This window comes from Photinus pyralis, unplaced genomic scaffold (genome assembly GCF_008802855.1).
Source record: "Photinus pyralis isolate 1611_PpyrPB1 unplaced genomic scaffold, Ppyr1.3 Ppyr1.4_LG6, whole genome shotgun sequence".
NCBI lineage: Eukaryota > Metazoa > Arthropoda > Insecta > Coleoptera > Lampyridae > Photinus > Photinus pyralis.
Genome location: NW_022170663.1, coordinates 1,496,132 through 1,513,027, shown reverse-complemented (window position 1 = coordinate 1,513,027; position 16,896 = coordinate 1,496,132). Strand labels below are relative to the sequence as shown.

Below are 16,896 nucleotides of genomic sequence, written 5' to 3'. Positions count from 1 at the left end.
TCATTTTATGAACTTGCCCACCCTAATTAAAGGGACATTTGCATTAATGCTGTGAACTTTTAGCTGAACATTTCATTTTCCATTTGAGGGGTAAACACAGTGTTAGGTGGATTTGAATATTGGCAACCACCACTTATGATTATGTCAATGCAGCGAAATCTACCCCGTTTACTGCAGGGGCATACAGAAAATGAAAGTGTCCGTCTTATTGGTAGATAGAATTAATTGCCACGAAATAAATTAACGTGGTCCTGCGAAAATGAGTCTGTTACGCATTAGTACCCCGGAAAAAAGTCATCGTTTACAATAATTTATCTGGTTACGGATTGAGGCCAGTGGGATAAGTAACGCTTTCGCTGTGAAAGTGAGAGTTGCTTCGTCTTTCTCTCACCTATCGATACCTCGACTCATATTTCCGTTCACACCAAATACCGTTTTAACGGCATCAATGTGCACTAATATAATTATTGTATTTTGACAAAGTCTGTGGCTTCACGTATAAAATAATTTGTACGCGAGAATGTTCTTTTAAAGATGAGACGATTCCAATGAGAGATTTACTTTCACTTTACTACTACCGCAAAGGCTTACGTAACAGAATTTTTTACCATAATTAGGATTGCAATCAAATAAATCTCTTAGAAAAGAAAAAAATTTATATCGGCACCAATTACGTAACCGCATTAAAAATTCGTTTAGTATGTTAAACGATCGCGATGAATAGGTGGGCAATTTCCGCTGAAAGTAGGAGAGATGTAGAAGTCGTGTCCACTTCAAAACAAGTTCGGCGTGCACGCGTATTGCGTATTGCTTCAAGGAAAGTGAAATTATACTTCCTGGTTGTACTAAATACCTCACAAGCCTATAGAATTACCAGTTAGTTTAAGCATTACAAAAAAATTTTAATGAGCATAAAGGATTGCGGGTGTCTTTCACTTTTACCCAAAAATGTCTTGCCTAGTCGATCAAATTAGATCAATTTTTGGCAACCATGAATTTTTTACCGGAAGCCTTCCTCGCTGATTCTTTTCAGTTTCCTCTATACGATTTTTGAGGAAGCAGACCATAAAGTAAAAACGAAAGTTTACGGTGCGATTGTCCTCATGACAAATCTTTATGGAAGTTACTATGTCAAATTAAACCGAAATGGAAGCCATCAATATCAACTTTACAGTCGTTTTTCCACATTGAATTAATAATCTCTCATCGCGGGGAACCATTTTTTCACGAAGTTGCAGTGCAAAACCTAAAGTTACCTCCCAATAAATTTAATTTCTTGGATTCGTTGAGATGTTTCTAATAAAAACCCATTTTTGACATTTAGACGAAAAATTCCAGGTTGGGGTGCGTTTGAGGGTGCTTTACGTTTTATGTTATTTAATAATTGTGGTTATGGGTAGATAGATTAATGTGCCGTATTTATTTGTCTAAAGACCAGTTTCCTAATCCCGCAAAAGTCTCCTATATCTATTTAAAGTCCACTTTAATGAACATTAATGCTGCTGTTGAAGACAAACAATTCTATGATATTTATTACAAGCTACTGTCATTGATGTTTATAATTTTTAACTCGAATTTATGTTTCAATCGAAATGGAGGGGTTCGTCCATACCAGCCACCCAAATTTGGACATAACGCCGACGTAGGTAAAGGAGACTATTGCGTGAATATGAAACCCTAATTTTTTAAAAATCGCCTAGAGTAAAAGTTAATGCACTAGAAAGACGATTTTGGTAAATAAGGGATTGGGGTGGATTACCTATACGATTGTTGTCGAAGGTTAGGTTAGGGTACAATTAAAGGGTACTACTTAGTTTTTGTCTAAATTTGTGTAACCATTGACGAGGTTTAAGGTAGGGTAGATACGGGGTTGTGTAAATTTTTTTTCTCAATTAGAAACCGTGCAGGGCAAAAGTTACAGTATGTAAAAGCAAGTTGGTAAAATAGGAGTATGGTAGATTACGTTTGATGATTGTTGTCCAGGGTTAAAGTATGGCAGATTCAAAGAAGCATATGTTTTTTATCAAAATTTTTCTCATGGTTTGCACGTTTTTGCGTATTTTGACTGACTAGTTATACTTCAGACTAAATATGCAAATCCATTGCTTCTATAATAATGCATGCGGGTAAATTACTAGCTATATAAGTCAGTAGAGATCTAACATTCATTCTAGGGTAGCCGAGCGTATTTAGATTCAGCCATCACCTTATGCAACCGATTGGCCTTGCCAAATTAAATTTTATACATGCATTATGATAAGAGCTTTCACTTCAAGCATAATTTTATTTTTTGAGCTCCAAATTTAAAAGGATAAATAGATTATAATCGTTGCGGCGGCAAACACATTGCCACAAAATTTAACTTGACATGGGTAAGAGCCGGTCCTTCGACTTATAGTTAAATTTAACCCGCTGTTAATTTCTATAGAAACATATATGCATTCACATTGTAGGTTTTCAATTAGATAAATTTAACCGAAATCTGAAAGAAGAGCCCAAAAAATAGCGAGAGAGGCAACTGCGTTCGATCTGGTTCGCCACAATATTATATTGATTTGTCCTTTTAAGAGTAAAGTTCAAACGTTTCAAAATTTCAATATTAGGATGTGTTTTACCGCCTTTTACATATGTAAATGATATTCACAGAGCGTGGCGAGCACCAGTGGGTCATATTAGTTTAGTAAGGTGGCGTTTACAAAAAGTGCAAAAGTTGACTTGCGATTTCCTCAAGAACTTTGTTTCGAGGTAAAAAAAAATAAACTTCTGTTAACGACGGATGGTTGCTAAGGGTTTAAGCTTATGAATGAAGTTAAATTTGATAACAAATTATTATCAGTGTGTGATAGAAATGAAAGATATTTATATGGGAGTTTTTTAACTTATTTCTTAAATAGAAGAAGCCTAACGTTATAAGTATTACATTACAAGACAAAGGAACAAGTCGCTGCCAAACATTAGTATAAAGTAATTAATTCTAAATGCCAAGTGCAATATATAACAAATCAATATGACCTAACCCAGATGAAGTACCCTGTAAATAAACAGTAACATATGCATGCAAAAGAACGGAAACGTGCTGCAACAAATTCAATTATAAATTAAGAATGTAATATCGATGTGCACCATCCACGAATCGCTATAATATTTATTACAGCGTTTAATTCTGCATACTCGTATTGAATATCATCCCTAAGAGAAGATACTGTATCTAAATATAAATAAAAACTTCTTAGGTGCAAATGCAAAAGATTTCTTTGACTTGTACTTATCCTCTGTTTCAAGCTTTCACAAACGCGTGTAATTTAGGGTATCCTGGCATATCTGTTCTTAATCGCGGCAGTTTTGAAGTTTTTAATGAATGCACCAAAGATAGAAAATTTAAATACCTTTGACATTTTCTTCATATATGTCAGTATTATCGGCTCACTTAAGACTGATGCTTCCTATTCATCCACGAAAACAATTTTTCATATTCTTTCTAATAGGCCTTTCTGGATTTGGATTTTGCTTCTACCATAACTTTTCGGCTGGTTTGTATATGTGTTCGAGTATAGTTTATTTCCCTTATTTTTAAATTATATTACAGGAATCATAAAAAATACTATAAGAAACACGTGTATACTTGGTCTAATAAGCACTTGCAATGTTTAAACTCGTTGCGCGTGGTTTAAAGACTTGATTATATTATAGTTTTTTCTTTACGATCTTTGATGCTGCAAATGTTAAAATTAAAGGTTTCAAGTAGATATATAAATCATCAACCGACTTTGAAATTTTATTGAGAATTTCAGAAAAATCTCAAAAGGGAGTTCAATAGCAACGGAAATTTTGAAAATATCGCTTGTGCATTTTTATCACGGCTTGTTTTTTAATAAACCAATGACACATTATTACCTACTTTCAAAAGGTTCCTTTAAAATAATCCATAAAGGATTAATGGATTTACAAAAGGTTCAGGAATCTTAAAGGAAATTCCTGTATAAAGGAATGTTTAATGTAATGTCGGTTTAAATGTGGAATTTGGAACAGTTGCGTAAAAATCCTGGCATTTTGGGTACTTCAGAGGGTCTTTCAAGTATATGCCAGACATTTCCATTTCAATAGCATATGGATATTTTTAGTGAAGGACAGTCCAGTTACTCGCCAATTAGATAGAGGGTGCTGAATCCAAGTACATAGACACGAACACATTAGAATGTTAAAAACTTTAATCTTGCAAATTTTATTTTATGCATTGTATAATTGTCTATGTTTTTGGGATGCAAGATTAGAATCTGCGATAAAAATTTCAGTTTTAAAGAGTCACTAGATTACGCTAGGAAGGAAAATTCGCATTCTGGGGAAAATAACAATTCTCAGTTCAGAATCATAAAAAATACGACTTGCCTCAAAAGTAGACAGTGAACAAATAGCAGCTTTATAGCTATGGGAGAGTGTTTTTTTCGTATGTGATCGAATACATTTCAATAGGACAAATAGATAATTGTGATGGGTTTTTTTTTACTGTCTTAAAAACTTAAATCCTCCGGTAATTAGAAAACCTACTGACTGGCAGCAATTATTTCCAAAATGTGACTATGTGTTCACTATATTTGTGAAAACATAGTTGTTTTTCTAAATAATTAGGCGTTAATTACTCTCTCTGTATAGATACTCATCGCAAAATAAAGTGAAAGAGTGAATTTAGTTTTTATTTCACTATAGAGATTTGTATATTGTTCTTAATTTATTGTTGATCATATTGAAATTGAATTCTTCATTGACATCATCAGTGAATATGTTCGTGGATAAAGCGAAATCATTCCCATATTCTGTGTGAAACAGTTAATAATAACGTTTTCCATATCTCCTTTGTGGTTCCAAAAAATATTTTATCTTCAAATAACACGAGCTTAAAAACACCGTATTGTCTCTAAGTTCACATGATTTAATTAACGTTATGTTTAATTCAAAAGTATTATATGCATATTTAAAAAAATTACTGTAAATTTAGATTGAGTGTAAATAAATATAGCCCGTGTTTTGATGAACAATTAATTTCGCAAAACTTTTGTATAAATTCATTAGAAGTCAAAGAATCCATTTGAAATTAACTAAATTATCATACCTACATGAAAAAAACCGAATAAATTAATTCAATTTAGATTATGAAAACAAAATTAGTTAATAGCAATAATTAATAGTTAATTAATTGTTTCTTTTGAGACCGTATGCATTGCCACATCTTCCCTGTTGTCTTGATTTAGTGACTTTCGCGGTTAGTCTTGTATTTCTCGTACCGAAGCCCGAAAAAAAATTAACTCAATTTTGCTGCTACTGACGCAATGCACATACTCGCAATTGAGGAGATTAAAGTGGGAAGTGTCGCTTTTTTAAATTAAACATTAGGGCAATTTATGATTGACGTCAAATTCAAGTATGAATTGTGTAAAACTTTCAAATTTTAGATTATCAAAATTAAAAATTCAATTGCTTTCTCCAAAACCATTTATTAGCCTCGTCGCTTAAAACAGAGGTGATTCGAAATTGCCCGAGAAAAATAATAGGTATTCTAAATAGTTCAGGACAAGAAGTAAAATTTTTTCGACAAACATCTAAAAAATATCTATATGTCATTAACCATCGACATTTTTGTGAAGATACTTCAAAATTCTTCATTAATCTCTCGTAAGTTCAGAGTTTATTCTTCGACTCAAATTAGCAAGTAAATCGGTTGATGAAAGTATATAGTTTCACCAACCCCTTTGACATTTCTCAAACTGTTTCTTCTTTGACGATATTAGACTTATTTGGACGGATTTGAATTTGGATATTGGACTTCTTCTCAATGCTCGATAAGAAGAAAGACTATGTGAGCTTGTAAAATCATCTTAATCTATGAAGATTGAAGAAGCGGATATAATTCCTTAATCGCGTATTATTCAACTCGGTTGGCATAACCTGATTAGCGAAAATTAGAAACTAGAACCGCCTTCTCCTTGCCTATACCTTCCACGTCCGAAAAACGGTGTGCAATAACTCAAATCTTTTACTGTAGGGCACACAGGGTCGTTCCTACCTATAGGGCGATGGCAGGCGACCGAAGCAAAGGGCGGCTAAAAGTTATTAAGAGAAGAAGCACTGCTCAAAGGTTTTATTGTTATACAATTATACCATTGATTATTTATATGATTATACCCAAGATACTTCGTACGTTACTTTTCTTTCAAAATTCGTTCGCTATAGGGGACGGTTGACAAATCTTGCAATTACAGCAATTAAGGCCTAGTTTTTCCACTTTTCAATAACTTTATGGATACCATTCTATACCCAATCCTTGTCAATGTACTTATTTGACAAATAAATTTATCGAGAGATGGAAAGCTCTTAGTAAAGTTGGAAAAAGGGGCGACAATTTCCTTTTTTCACGCAGGCGGCCAAGTGTCTAGGAACGGCCCTGACGACACAAATCATCAAAGTCCTCGGAAAATTTAAGTTCTTAAACTTAAATGTGATGTACCTACGTTTCTGAATAGAGTAGTCTCAGAATTGATCGAAAAATTACACTTTTTATGCCCCTACCCACCCTATTGGAAAATATGTTGCTGTTTTATTTGTGCGTTAATTAAGTGTGTATTCGTTCCAATCAATCAGTTTACATTTAGATAGATAAAATCGCAAATTTTGGTGGCAGGTGGTTCTGACTCATACAACGTTACTCTTTTTTTGCATGACGCCGTACCATCGAGTACCGCCCGTTCAAAGAATGTGGTTCAAATCTTCGAATTTACCCAAAGTGACATTTTTTCCATTAAGCATGTATCCATAAGGATGATACCTTTTAAATTACCTCGCTTCATCATTCCATGAATTTTGATGCGGCAACTCGTATGTTGCGCGCATACAAACTTCAAACAGCAAATGCGCTCAAATGGTGGTTCACCTTGAAAGCATCATCTTCTTTTAAGCCATAATTAAGTATAGACATCTTTCTGTGATCCGGAAATGTATTTTTATTCCTTTTTGCGTTGATGAATTCTTGCATTTGGTTAGAAACGCTTAAAAAACCTGAATTCTATTTTAAATCAGTGTTAGATCTGCTTACTGTAGCAAATTGTATGGCACCCCTTTGATTTATACGTTGCTAAATTTTATTTTTTTGTTGCAGGTAAGAGTCATATGGCAGCTGACGGTGACGTAAGTGTGAGTATGGTCTGATTAAGGTGGCGTTTACATTGAAAAAGTGGAAATTTGTTTCCACAATAACTTCCATTCAAATATATAATGTTCCGACATTATGCATGAAACAAAAATTATTTAGCTAATTCCTGTACTTTCGCCGTTATTTAGGAAAGAAGTTCTTTAAAAACTCCCTTATAAAATATATAAGTATCTTTCATTTTTATCACATACTGATAATAATTTGTTATCAAGTTTAACTTCATTCACAAGCTTAAACCTTTAGCAACCATCGGTCATTAACAGAAGTTCATTTTTTTTTACCTCGAAACAAAGTTATTGAGGAAATCGCAAACCAACTTTTGCACTTTTTGTAAACGCCACCTTAAATGAATGTAGGTAAGGCGCGGATATCGCGAGAAGATTTTGTTAGATGTGGCGATTGTACCGAAAATCGTGGCAAGTCGGTTATAATTAATTGTATAGCGTTCGCTGATGGTTACTGCAGTTTGGGGCATTGATAATATGTTTTGTCTAAAGTGATTGACTACATTAAATTTTGTGGAATGTTTGAATTGGCACTGCGAGGACATGATGAGACCAGCGTCTCAGAAAATCCGGGAATTTTTCGGGGTTCAATAAATTTTAGTGCAGAGCTTGCAGAACCTCTGTATTTGTAACCCACCAGCGGCCACTGGGTGATTTTAATTCATTTTTAAATATTTTACCACAGTTTTAGATAAACTACGTAGTAGCACAAGTAATATAAAGGTGATAATAACGGGAGACTGTAATATTAAATTTAATACAAAAGAGTCAAACAGCATTATATTCTCTAATTTGTTGGTGTCCTTTAATTATATATCGTTAATAAAAACCCCACTAAGGATCCACAATGATGCTTCTCCACGACACGTTAGGTATATCCTACCAGTTACTCTACAGGGATTATATTATTTTTATAACAAAATTGACGCGGTTAATTTTGAATTTGTAAAAAATCATTTCCATTGATGCTTAGGAATGTTTTCCTAAGAAACGCCTCGTCACACATAAAAATGACAAATTTAAGGGGAGCTTAGTTTAAGCGTAGCTTAAAATCCATGGCAACGATTATTGAGACAATGGTTGTCATGGATTTTAAGCTACCCTTAAGCTACGCTCCACTTAAATTTGTCGGTGCAAACGGGCATAAGTGGTTTAATAAAACCCTACAATCTTTTCGTGTCTCGCTAAATTTTCTTACAGAGGTCTGCAATCCACACCCAAGTTCATCAAATCTAGAAATGTTACAGCGGAAACGGAAAGAGTATACTTGCAAACTGCGTAAATTCAAGTGGGAGGCACACAACCAATACATCTTGAGGCACAGGAGTAATACTAAGGCAATTTGGAATGTCATTAATGAAAACAGGACCCCTACGTCCCGCCCGGTACACTCACAGCACAGAAGAAGTAAATTAACAGCTACTTTGCAAATGCAACCTCAATCGCCGACACCTCAAAGAATTATCATTTATCCGCTCAGGTACATTCCAAAAATTATCAAAAGTTTAATCTCACAGAAGTCTCGTTTAATGATCTACGTAGTAGGTATCATTAATGGTTTAAAAATGACTCCTTCAAAAGACATTTAACGGAATTACGGCAAAAATGATCAAAGCTATCAAAAACATCATTATTGAACCCTTAACGCAGCTAATTAACGACTGCTTGTCGATCATCTAAAGACAACGAGAATGATGCCATTACATAAGAACAAAGGCAACCATTTGGATTTGTCAAATTTTAGACCAATTTCAATAGTTCCAATATTTGGCAAAATCTACAGACCCAAATAAGCATGCACATCGAAAATGAAAGGACACTAAAAAATTCTCAGTACGGTTTTAGTCAAAAAATGGTTCAACCATTCAAGCTACCTTGCAACTACAAGATTTCGTCCGCACTGCCTTCGAAAGTCACGATCTGGTATCGGCCCAATTCAAGGCGTTCGACTCCGTATCATATGCTATACTCATAGAGAAATGCAAAATGTGTGGATTTGAAAACACGATGTTCAAAACATACTTGCAAAATCGTCAGCAAAGAATTGATGTTAAAAAGATCTTGCTAACTGGTAGCTTTTATTCGATCGATGAATTTTTATCCTCCAAGCTGTGATGTTAATTTTAAATTGTTTTATTTTTAAATGTGACAACTGTAAATACAGTAATGTACTTTTAGCACAAAATAATAGTATATTAAGTATGGAGAACGGTAAGGGATTTTTACCGTTCGAAGACAATTGTTTGGAGGAGGAGCGAAGCGACGACTCCAATTATTGTCTGAGAACGGTAACCCTTAACGTTCGACGTGCTTATAACATTTTTTGCGCGATCGAAATTAAAATTATGCAACCAATATAAATATGCACTAAGAAATTAACGAGCAGAATAAATCGAAATGATCGAAGTGGTATGGTGTACATCACTAGGCAACCAGTTTAAATGTCAAAATTGAAATTAATAATTTCATAAAAATGTGCATGTGTCTGATGTAGTTTACTAGCTTTGCACTTCCTTTATGACTTTATGAGCGTCTTGCTATAGGAAAAACAGCACAAATTGTACGTTTAATTTACCTAACAATAATTAAAGATTAAATGTAATGTAAGACTGTTGATTTTTAAAAAGGCGTCGGTAAGTATTTTTGCTGTTCTGTTTTTAGATCGGTAAGTAATTTTGGCGTCGTCGTAATCATAGTAACTGGTAAATTCTACGTACTGTCATGGAAACACCCATGGTAAATAGTCAGAAATGACCGATCGCGCAAAAAATATATTATTTGCACTAGCCAACTGAAGAATGATCCCTCCATAATGAATTGAGAGTCAGGAACAGCCTGTTTATAGTAATATTTGGTCCTCTCTTGCTCAAGAGCTTCTTGTATAACCTGAATCGATCGATCGATGATATTAGATAAACTGGTAATTTTACAAAATAACCATTTATACCTCACAGGACAAAATACCGACTTTTCCGTGTTAGCTACCAGCCATTTGCTGTCTGTTAGTTTCCGACTTCCACCTTGTGCGGTTGTATTCTATTCTTCCGGGTCAGACGCCGAAAATGCTTAGGAAAGCCGTGGAAAAAATTCACTTCCGCAACTGCGGCTTCACCTGCTCGCTAAGCCAGTTCATAGCTAGGAATGAAGTAAAATTTTCGTTGCATTCCCTCAGATGTATCCGTATCGAGCTTGTCAACATTATGGTTTACATTTCGCATCACTCAGGGTCGATTAGCTGCACTTCCGTTTTTCGGGCAGCTTCTATAGTCTACGTCTTTTGGTGTCTCGAGAGGCACAACTTTGGTTAAAGTTCACGTCAGAAAACGGATCAAACCTTACACCGGATTCTTTAAAGTACATTTTCTGAAGCTGCTTTGCGGTCGCGTTTCCCATGGTTTTACTCATCGATTCCTTATATTCTCCTCCATTCTTATGTTCCATGTTGTATCCCCAATTCTTCATAATTTGAGCAAGATTTGTGGTTGGCGTCGTTCTTGTTTAGTCGTAACCCCGTTGCCCGCAGAATTCTAAAAACTCCTTCCATACGTAACCATATTCGTTCTTTTAGTATTTATTGACGTCACTTGATCGATGGTCACGTTAATAGCATCTTCGGAAGCATCATCGAATCGTGTAGGGCTTATATTTGTCCAGTAGAAAGCAGGTTTCGCGCAGAATATAAAAAATGAAAGAAAGGTTTTCGCCTAAAGGCGAGTGCGCACATCTAATTAGTACAATATGCGATATGCTTGTCTTGACTATTAGAATCTTTGGTTAAAATTTCAAAAAAATATCGCTACAAATAAGAAAGTTGACATTGCGCAGTTAATAATAATGTTTTTTATTAAATCATGCCACACACACAATTTAAATACTTAGTACTTTTTCTGTTTTAAATTTTTTTTTACCGCAAGCGCCAGGAATATCAACTTCGCTTTGGAGTGCATCCCTATATTTTTGTATGCATTCTGCATTAAAACGATGGCGTCGTACCTCCGTCCTTTCTGCATGTGATGTGATTACTATTAAAAGTACGAAACGGCCAGAAGGGGCATGGAATTCTTTCAAATTGTGAAGATTGACATATACTTTATGAAATAAATTGTGTATTACAAATGCTAACAAAAGAAGTCTTTCTTCTTTACGTCTATTTGCTAGGGCTTACCGGGACTACGAAAGAGTAACTAAATTATTTAATGCTGTTTAAATGACTAAATTTATTAAACGAATCAGTTTCATGAATGGAAAGAGTGAAGGTTTCTGATCGCCCAACTATTAAACTTAATTAACATTGTATGTGGATTGATAAATTGCAAAATTATTTACGTCTTGAATGTCTCGTTACCTACACTATCAAACAATAACATGAAAATTATGTCCGTCCTTCATATACACAATACCTACGCTACGCCTTGTATAAAGTGTGATTTAATTATTTCGTACTTCCCATGGCGCGTATTTAGAAAATTCACATACGATTATTAAATTGTTACGCTTAAAATGTTGGCAAACAATAAAACAACTGCATTAACAAACTTTTAGTTTCGCTAGCGGCAAAATAATTGGAATCGCATTGGCAAATGCGTCGCGCGTCCCAATACAATTTTTACCGGAATCCGCCGGAGATTTCGACGCCACATCAAGATGCCAACCTCAATTTTTTAGCAGCAAAACGACACCAAATAAATCACCGTGATTTAATACAACTAAATACGAAATAAATGTTATGACGAAGGTTAAACTAATCGTAAACGCGGTCGTCTGAACGACTTAAGTATAAAATTTTATTTTCATTAGAATTCTTGGAAGTTCGGAAAGCCGTTACAAAATGTTTTATTGCAAATGGTGACGTAGTTTTTGAAGCGAAAACAAATTTTGCCCATGGCATTTTTAAAAATTCTCAAATACATTCAGAGTTTTGGTTAATTGTAGTTTTAGAGGAGGGTCTATGATTATTGATGGGGTATATCGGCCATTTGAGTACCATTTCAAATGTAATTGTGCTACATGACATGATTTTGAAATTATTTGCAATTGTATTGCTTTTACGTTCTTAGACTGTAAGGTAGCTGCTTACTGTTGGTAAAGTTCCTGTGATTGTGATTCATTTATGATGGCCATTTTACGATACCTGCAATAAAAATCATGTAGTCCAGTTTATAGTCAACGAATCATTATCGAGTGCATGGAATTTTTTTTAACACAAAAAAGTATTCTAAGTATTCCATTTTGCAAACGTTTTTCATATTTCATAATGTTGCTCTTATATAGCCATATACCTAGGTAATTGTGGAATCTGGGGCGAGATTTTAAAATCTTCTTAATTCCAAATTTCACGAAACACAATCCATATGTAAAAAGCATTTTCCGCTCTTAAAAGTCTTAAAGAGCATATTTTAGGAACCACGGAGATCCTATAAGAGTTTTCACAGATTTGCAAGACTCTTCTACAGATTTGTAAAGTATTCTATTCCCTTTAATAGGTTTTAAGAAGCTTTATACGCCTTCTTCAAAGGTTTGCGAGAACCATCAAAACCTAAAAGCATTCTTTGGAGTCATCAAGAGTAGTCATTTAGAGTCGTCTTTTGAGACTTAAGATTCTGCATTTAGAAGCACTAAAGGGATCTTTAAATATCGTTTAAGAGGCTTTATTGTTTATTTAAGGAATCAACAGCCTTCATGAGTCACTAAAAGTCATTTAAAGTCTTTTAATGACTTTTAGTGCACCTAGCAGTCTATTTTAACATCTTGTGGGATGAGCCGTTAGGAACGTTTAGTAATCTTTGAGGGTAATAAATATCCAACTCCAAGGACTGCTAAGAGCCTTTACTAACTTTAAGCGTCTCTAATTGTTTTTAAGACGTTGTCGAAGTTTCCAACAGTGTCCGTGGTTCAAAGTTCAAACGTATCCAAGACCCTTCTAAATGTTCTTAGAAACCCTTCAATATTCCGCAAGTGTCTCAAAATATCTTTTAGAAAATGGTCAATAGATACCACGGATTTTCTAAAGTGTAGAATGTGTAAGTCTTTAGTCTTGGAAGATCCTTCTATCTATCTATCCGCAGGGGAGCCCGACCGGGCAGCACTTAGGCACACCAGAGGCCCATTGTGCCTACCCCCTTTCCTCGCATCTGAGTTCAGAGCCCGTTCCTCTCAATGAAGGATAGGACCCTGTTTAGCCTAAGTTGCTTCACCCTCCTCGGTTCCAGATCCTTAAGAACCTGTAAAATCTTTATTACGCTTAAAGGGCGTTTAAACCTTTTTCTATAAGTCTGCGTGAAATTCGCTGTGAATACTTTTTATAACATTAAGTAATAATAAATTGAAATCTTAAGATTCTTTGTTCACACATTTTCAAACACTATAAGATCTGAATTTTCTATATCTTTTGGTTGTAGAGAAAAAAATACAAAACAAACACAATTTGTGACAATTTTGAAAACGATAGATTAAAGGGAGTAAAAAAAGCAGTAGTTTTCGAAAGGGTGCTCTGCATATAATTTTCGACAAGGGAATATATTTTTATATATTTTTTCACAAATGTATACCAACAACCTTCACATCCAACTTCCTTGGAAACTGTACTACACTTGTTTATCTCTGTTCCCTCCTTCATTCAATCCCTTATGTATCAGTCTAAAGCAGGGGTATCCAAACTTGAACTGCTGACGATCTACCTCAATGTTGTTAGACTCCGATCGATCGACTCTGAGAGGCTATGTGTGATGCAGAATTGTTGTCTACATAGGTAGGGCGTATTGTGGCGCAAATATAATTTATAGGGACGTTGCAGAATTTCATGAAAATACTTTGCATAGAATTCGTTAATTAGTGGAAACGGCAGAATTTAGTTTTCCGAAAATCTTCTCTCGCAAATATTTATTTATTTACTTCTAAGACAAGAGTTCCAAAAAAAGTGGTAACCAATCAATGATTAAAGTATTTTCGTCTCATACTGTGTTAAAGGTAGATTTTACAGAACCGCTGTTTTTTAGAAATGTGTCATACAGATGTGTACTGTTTCAGTTTGTTGATTTTGAACATCCTTTGTTATTGAGCTTTCGATTTTCTGTTGGGAAGAGTTAGCCATTGTAATTGCTTGGAATTTTGAATACCTGCCTCCTCCCGCGCTTACAGTATTTCTCATGGAATTTTTACACGGCAACCGCCCACAACCTTGACTTTTTTATTGTATGAATCAAGCCAGTCTGATTGTCTTCCCATTCAATTTTGGCAATTCTCAAACGCTTTTAAAAATCAGGAATGATACGGTTCCTAATATTTTACAGTTTGAGAAGCATTCAAATGGAAAGCTGCCGTTCCTATCCCTTTCTTTTAAATCCACGGTGTCAATATGTCAATCTTAATTATTTACATCATGCGTGGTGAAAGTGTTAAAAAACCCTTTCAAAAATTCGCAGAGGCAAGAATTCTTACTAGACGCACAGAAGGTTTTTCTAATTACATTTTTTATTCCTCCCACCTCCTCAAATTTTTTTCTGTACAAACTTGAAGGTTAAACGATTTGAAAAAATAATAGGGCGCCTTTTATGCCAACGTTTTCGTCAACGAACTCACTAAGTTCTAAGCGTGTGACCGTGAAGGTATCGTGATTTATGGCAAATAATTATTACCGACATTCGACAAAATGTTAATGTTTATTTTTCTTACATTTTTCGTTCGGCATGTTTGCCAAGGACATGATCGTCGTTTGCAAAAACTAGATATTTGAAAAAGTTCTAATTCGTACTGGTGAGACCAGAGTTTATTGTTTAAATGATGCGGTAAAACAACCGCAATCCTACTTACAGTTCCTTATTGGGTAAGATGTTTAGATTCGGATTATGTAAGGAGTTGGTAAAAAAGAAAGTTTTAACGAATTTCCTGATGCTATTTTCACCTTTAAAAGTCAAGAACGATCATGCGATTTTCGCCTTTAATTATACACTTTGATGATTTGTGTGTTGTCTACCTTTTTCTTTAGATATAATTTATTATTAATTTATTCAATTGAAAGTGCCCTATGGATCTAGATATTTAAGACGTCAAATCTGGAGGTCCCTAATTTCTAGAATGTCCAGCAACCCTTTTTTCAAAACCTTTGGGGTGAGTCTGTAAAACCTACAGAGACTGAGGCGTGGCTTTAATACTTTGGATTTGTTGGGATTAATATTTTCTGGTATTTACGTTGCCAAAACTTTTGGAGTATTGGATGTTCCTGACTGTTTCGAGTTTTTAGAAATCTCTGGAGTATACCTATTTGGATTCTTTCAGTCTTTAAACTGTATGGTACAAAATATTTGGGGTCTCGAGCATTTCCAGTTCATAAAATAATAATCTTCACACCCTATCAGATCTTTACAATATTAGCATTTGTAGCAAATTTTCATCGGCGGATTTTAGTTCATCGCAGCGTGTTAAAGTCTGTTAAGCATTGTAGGTACATACATTACTATGAAGACCTGTTCCGTCGCTTTTTGCAATTACGCAATTTCGTCGTGAAGAACTTTACGTTCATCTAATCCAGAATGTACTTGAGTAATAAAATTTTGAAAAATTTCGTTACTGGCACAGAAATATTTAAATGTCTAGCTTCTTGGAATGTTCAAATTTACTTGTTTTTAGCATTTGTATTGTTAGTTCATTTATTTAGATTTTTCATATATTAATCAGTACTAAAACCTGAAAACTTCGATACAGAATTTGTTTGGAAATTTTCTTCTACCTTATTTCACAAATGAAATTTAATTGTGACTGGAATCAGAATTAATTTTTCTACGTAAATATAAACGCATTCGTTTTTCTATTTGTCGTCTGTGCTCGAAGCTCTTTAATAATGGCTGAATACCTGATTTTTCTAGAAACTAACTTGGAAAATTAGAAGTCGCTAAGTAATTTATCTGTCCGCCTACCCACCCCTCCACCCATGCGAAAGGCAAGAATGATTAGTATCTCATCTAAAAAAAGATTTTTTTCACAAAGCATTTATGCATGAAGATCGCAACCAAAAATAATAAAGGATTCTAAGTTATGTAACCTTTGAAAAAGCGTCAGAGACTAATCCTCGAAAGCCTAAGAAACTTTACTCTAAGGACCAAAAAAGTTAAAGCATTTCAAAGATTGCAGATACTCTAAAGGCTTCAAATCTAAAAGAGTAAAATAGAGGTTGTCACAAACTTTAGACTGAAAGGCTTTACAGATTCGTCTGAAACGTTTTAGACATCTTATACACTTAACAGTTTTCCAAAGATCTTAGAGAGCCCCGTACCATTTAAATAGCTGTCGTTGGCCTACACCCGACTGGTTCGTGCGCAACCATTCCCATACAATTCCCATGGAAGGTGCTCATAACTGCAGATACGTAAAAATGTACACGGCAAACTTCGTGAAAATTCACCATCAGCCCGTGCAGGAATTCCGTATTGTCGCGTTAAAGACCTCCAAATTTCATCAGAATATTGTTCACATACCCACGATTAGGGTGCACCCTCTTGGAGTAGGAGGATTTTTTTACAAAACAGGCAAGGTCATACACACTAACTTAAAATATGTAAATAATTTTAATTGCTTCAATCATAGATTGTCTCGTGATGGAGTATGTTTGTACACCCACTTTGGTGCACTTCCTATTTTAACGATGCGATGATTCAAGTATTTCTGTGTCATTTAGTAATCGTCGCATTTTCAAGT

The 16,896-nt window shown here is 34.7% G+C and overlaps 1 protein-coding gene across 4 annotated transcripts in view; it reads left to right on the top strand.

Annotated features, from left to right (window-relative positions):
• The window catches only part of LOC116175190 (hepatic leukemia factor), an 86,894-nt gene that overhangs the window by 64,146 nt on the left and 5,852 nt on the right, over nt 1–16,896 (top strand). The window lies entirely within an intron of this gene.